Below are 6,068 nucleotides of genomic sequence, written 5' to 3' on the forward strand. Positions count from 1 at the left end.
CTCTCTACCTCCTCCCATTAACTCCCTCTCTCACACACATTCCTTCCCTCTCTCTATCACGTCCCATTCTCTCTGTCAAACACCTCCCACTCACTGTCTCCAGCAACCCAATCTGTACCTACCACACTCTCTCTCTACCCCAATCCCAAACTTTGTCTCTTCCCCTTGGAGTCTCTCTCCCAGCCACACTCCCTCTCACTCCATCTCTATCACTCTCTTCCCCGAACTCTATCTCTACCGTTCGTCCAGTCTCTCTCTGCAATCTCCCAATCTCTCAAACCCCTCGCAATCTCTCTCTGTCTACTTGCGCCTGTTCTTTCAATCTAAACCCCTTCCACTCTCTCTCACTACATCCCCCCACTCGCGCTCCAAACTGTCCCTCTCTCTTGCTACCCCATTCTGTCTCTCTAGCCCACGCCTCCAATCAATTCACCCCGTTCCACTCCCTACCTTTGCCACACTCCCTCCCACTCTGTCTCTATCGCTCTATGAGAAAATTCTGAAGAAGGGCTCATGCCCAAATCGTCGATTCTCCTATTCCTTTGATGCTGCCTGACCTGCTGCGCTTTTCCAGCAACACATTTTCAGCTCTATCTCTCTCCCCCTAACTGTCTCTCTGAGCGTCTCCCAATCTCTCTCTACCCATCTCTAAAGTCAAAAATCGTTTTGGCACTCAACACCACCCCCCTCACACTCTTCAGCCCCCACTCCTCTGTCTGAACATCCCCCCTCTATCTGTCATCCTTCCACTCTGTCACTCACAATCACACTGTCTCTCTAAACACTTCCCATTTGCTTTCGACTCAATAAGTTATCCCTACTACACTCCATATCTCTCAATATCACTCTCTCTAACCCCTCTCTCCTTCTAGAGCCCCACACTCCATCTCGCTCTACCACCTCCCACTATCTTTCGCTCTCTTCCCCTCCCACTCTCTCCCTCTCGTTCTTCACCATACCTCTTTCTCTGTACCCCACTCCCTCTCTCTCTTTCTTTCCACTACAAACGATCTCCCTCTACCCCACTCCTGCACTCTCTCTTTCTCTTCACACTCTCTCTCTTCCGATTCCACGCTCTATCTGTCTCTTGAGCTCATACGCTGTCTCTTCACCCCTACAAAACTGTGTCGAAGAAAACACCTCGGTCTCTCTCTCTCTCCCCTTCCATCTCTCTCTTTGACTACATCCCCCCACTCAGTCTCTCTCTGTACATCGAATCTTATCTCTATCTCATATCCCGCCCTCCCTCTCTCTCTCTACCACCTCCCCTCCCACCCCCTGCATCTAAAACCTCCAACACTCTCTCTCCACTCCGCTTTGTCTCTTCCCCACACGCAGTCTCTCTGTCTGTACTCCGTCCCACTCTCTTTACCCTCCTGCTGCTCTCTATCCCACCTCCCCTTTCTCTTCCGCATCCCCCTCTCGCAGTTTACCCAACTTCCCCTACCCATCCCTCTCTCTCCCTCCTCCATTCCCTCTCTCTCACACACTCTCCATACGACTGTCCCCGTCCGACTATCTTTCTTTCCCATCCCACTCTCTCGACCGACTGCATCTCTCTTTCATTCTCTCTTCTCCCTCCCACTATCGTTCTCTCTCTTCCCCTCCCACTATCTCCCTCTCCTTCTTCACCATCCCTTTTTCTCTGTACCACACTCCCTTTCACTCTTTCTCTCCCCCACAAACTATCTCTCCCTCTACCCCACTCCTGTTCTCTCTTTCTCTCTCCTCCCTCTCTCCCTTCCGATCTCACTCTCTATCTGTCGATCGAGCTCACAATGCTGTCTCTTCCCCCCTATCCTTCCCTCTGCATCACTCTTACTACTCACCTCTCTCTCTCTACCCCACTCACTCTGTCTTTCTCTTTTCCCACTCCCATTCTCTCCCACTCTCTCTCTCTACCGCTTCCCTCTCTCTCTGTCATTCCCTCCTTCTCTCTCTCTCTCTTATGCCTCTCACTCTCTCTTTCAAACCTCTCCCACTCATTGTCTTCACATCCCCCTCTCGACCCTCTCTCTCTATCCCCTCGCGCAGTCTCTCCCCTTCCCTCTCTATCTACACCTATCTCTGTCTCTACACCAATCCCACCGTCTGTAAGCCCTTGCACTCACCCTCTCTGCCGCACTCCCGCCCAGTCTCACTATCTCTCTCTACCCCCGAAATCCCTCTCTACCTCTCTTCCACAACCTCTCTACCGGTCTCGTAATTTCTGTCGACAATGCTCCAACACTCTACCGCTGTCCAAATCTCTCTGTCCCAATACACACTCACACTCTCTCTCCCTTGCATTCTCTCTCTGTCCACCCCTCCCACTCTCCATCTAAAGCCCTTCCGACTCTCTCTGTCTACCACCTACCACTGTCTCTCTCAAAACTATCTCATTCCCTCTCTCCACCCTTCCCCTCTCTCTTTCCCACTACCTCTCTCTGTCTCTCGCTACCCCCTCGCGTCGTCTCTCCCCTACCCAAATCTATCAAACCCATTCTCCCTCCCTACCACAATCCCGCTCTCTCTCCCTTATCCTCTTACGTACCCTCTCTACCTCTCTGCCATACTCCCTCCCACTTTTCTCTCTCTCTACTGACGAACTCTCTCTGCACCACTCTCACTCTCTCCATCTACAACCCACCATATATATCTCTCTACCACCCTCACATTTTCTCTCTGTCCACTCTCTCACACACTCTGTGTAAATCCCTCCAAGTCTCACTCTCCCTACCTCCTCCCACTCACTCTCTCCACCTTCCCACTGGCGACCTCTCCCACTCTCTCTCTACCCCAATCCCACTCTCTCTCTACCACTTTCCAATCTCTCTCTCTGTCACACTCCCTCCCAATCTGTCTCTCTCGCTCTCGCCCTGAATTGTATTTTCCTCTCTCCCAATCTCTATCTCTCCCCCTCTCCCCCTCTCTCCCTCTATCCCTATCCATGCTAAAACCTCCCATTCTTTCTATGTCCACCCCCCCACTGTCTCTCTGTACATCCGTCCCACTCCTTCTCGCTGTACACACTCCCACTCTCTCTCTTACCATTCCACTCTTTCCATCACCTTTCAATTCTCTCTCTAAACCACTCTGCACTCCCATTCTCATTCTACCCCCTACCACTATCTCTCTCTACGCCATTCTCTCTTTCTCTTTTCCACTCGCACTCACTCCGTCACAATCCACCCACTCTCTCTCTAGCGAACTCCCTCTCTCTTTCTCTGTTCTCCCTCCCATTCTCTCTCTACTCTCTCCTTCTGTCTCTACCCCTTCTCATTCATTCCCTGCCTCTCTCTATCTTACTCCTCCCAATCTCACGCGACACCCTGCCTCTCTCTCAACGCTCCTCCCACTTTTTCTGCACTCCCATCCGACTCTATCCCTCCAACTGTCTACCGATGCAATCTCTCTCTCGATATATATCTACACCACTCCCTCCCTCTCTCTCTACTCGCTGTCCCTCTCTCTGTTCTCCCTCCCATCTCTGTACCCCCTCGCTCTGTATCCTTCTCTCATGCAACCCCATTTCTACCCCCTCCAACTCTCTGTTTTCCACTCTAACCTCACTATCCCACTTCAGCTCTCTAGGATAAACAATTACTGCAGGTGCTGGAAACCACATTCTGGATTAGTGCTGCTGGAAAAGCATAGCAGTTCAGGCAGCATCCGAGGAGCAGTAAAATCGACGTTTCGGGCAAAAGCCCTTCATCAGGAATACAGGCAGAGAGCCTGAAGCGTGGGGAGATAAGTGAGAGGAGGATGGGGATGGGGACAAAATAAGCGGGTGGGGGAAGGGTATAGATCGGGGGGGGGGGGAGAAGGGATGGATTGGATAGGTGGACAAGAAGAAAGGCTGATAGGATAAGTCATGGGGACAATGCTGAGCTGGAAGTTGGGAACTGCGGTGAGGTGGGGGAAAGGGAAATGAGGAAACTGTTGAAGTCCCCATTTTTGCCCTGAGGCTGAAGTTTTCCGAGGCAGTAGATGAGGCGTTCTTTCTCCTTGCATCTGGTGGTGAGGAAGCGGCGGTGAAGGAGGCCCAGGACCCCCATTTCCTCTGCAAAGTGGGAGGGAGAGTTGAAATGTTGGGCCACAGGGCAGTGTGGTTTATTGGTGCGGGTATCCCAGAGATGTTCCCTGAAGCGTTCTGCTAGGAGGCGTCCAGTCTCCCCAATGTAGAGGAGACCGCATCGGGAGCAACAGATATAATATATGATATTGGTGGATGTGCAGATAAAACTTTAATGGCTGTGGAAGGCTCCTTTAGAGCCTTGGTTGGAGGTGATGTCGGAGGTGTGGGCGCAGGTTTTGCAATTCCTGCGGTGGCAGGGGAAGGTGCCAGGATGGGAGGGTGGGTTGAAGGGGGGCGTGGTCCTGACCAGGTAGTCACGGAGGGAACGGTCTTTGCCGAAGGCGGAAAGGGATGGGGAGGGAAATATATACCTGGTGGTGGGGTCTGTTTGGAGGTGGCGGAAATGTCGGCAGGAGATCTGGTTTATGCGAAGGTTGGTAGGGTGGACGGTGAGCACCAGGGGCGTTCTGCCCTTGTTACTTCAGCTATCTGTCTCTTTTTCTCTTCTCCCACTCTCTCCCTTCCTCTCACGCTCTTCCTTTCTACTGTGATTGCACTCACTCCCTCTACCCCCACACTCTCTCTCTCTTCCCCTACCACACAGTCTATCTCTCTCTACTCCGTCCCAATCTCTCCATCCTCCTTCAGCACACTCTCCCATATCTCCCTTTCTCGGCACCCTCCTCATATTTCTGTTCACCCCACTCCCCCTCACCCCTCATCCCTCCCTCTTCCTACACCCCTCCCACTTTCTCTCACTCACCCTCTGTCTTCGCCCCACCCCCTTTCTCTATCTTCCCCCTCCGACTATCTGTCTGTTCCCCTCTCACTCTCTCTCTGCCGACACCAGCACTATCTTTCATTCGCTCTTCTCCCTCCGACTATGTCTGTCGCCAATCCTTCCCTCTGCATCGCTCTCTACCCACCTTCCTCACTCTCTACCCCGCCTACTCTCTATCTTTCTCTCTTCCACCTCACACTCTCTCTTCCCTCCCCATCTATACCTCCTCCCACTCTTTCTCTGCCCCTCCCACTCTATCTGCCAACCATTCTCTCACGATAGCTCCTCCGACTCTCACTTTCTGACATAATCTTTCTCTCTGTCTCCAGCTCCTCCCTCTCTCCCTAATCCCCCCACTATCTCTCTTCCTCCGCTCCCACTCTCGCTCTCTACCAACTCCAACTGTCTCTCCCTCTTTGTCTTTCACCCTCCCACTTTGTCTGTCTCAATTCGCTCCCTCTACATCTCTCTCTACCCACTTACCTCTCTCTTCCCATCCCGCTCTCTCTCCATCCCTCTGTACCTCATCCCATTAACTCTCTCTCATTCCCTCCCCTCTCTCTCTCTACCATCTCCCACACTCTCTGTCAAACGCCTCCCACTCACTGTCTCCAGCAACGCATTCTGTAGCTAACCCCCTCTCTCTCACTACCCCAATCCCACACTCTCTCTCTTCCCCTTGGAGTCTCTCTCTCGCTGCCACGCTCCCTCCCACTCTGTCTCTCTCTACCTCGAACTTTATCTCTACCGCTCTCCCACTCTCTCTCACGCCCTCCCAATCTCTCTACCCACTCGTAATCTCTCGCTGTCTACCCACTCCTATTCGCTCCCTCTAAACGCCCTCCACACTCTCTCTACAGCACTCCACTCGCGCTTTCCAAACGACTCCCACTCTCTTGCTCCCCCATTCCTTCTCTCTACCCCACGCCTACACTCTCTCTATCATGTTCCACTCTCTATCTTTTTAACACTCCCTCCCACCCTGCCTCTATCTCTCTACCCCGAACTGTGTCACTGTACGTCTCCCAATCTCTCCCTACCCATCTCTAAAGCTACCATTCTTTTTGGCTCTCACCCCTCCCAGTATCTCTATCTGTCTCCACCCCCACTCCTCTGTCTGCATATTTCCCACTCTATCTCTCATCCTCCCAGTCTCTCTGTCACACTCCCACTGTCTCTCCAAAGCCTTCCCATTCCCTTTCGACCCCATAGTCTATCTCTACTGCACTC

The sequence above is a fragment of the Chiloscyllium punctatum genome, chromosome 51 (assembly GCF_047496795.1).
Source record: "Chiloscyllium punctatum isolate Juve2018m chromosome 51, sChiPun1.3, whole genome shotgun sequence".
Classification (NCBI taxonomy): domain Eukaryota; kingdom Metazoa; phylum Chordata; class Chondrichthyes; order Orectolobiformes; family Hemiscylliidae; genus Chiloscyllium; species Chiloscyllium punctatum.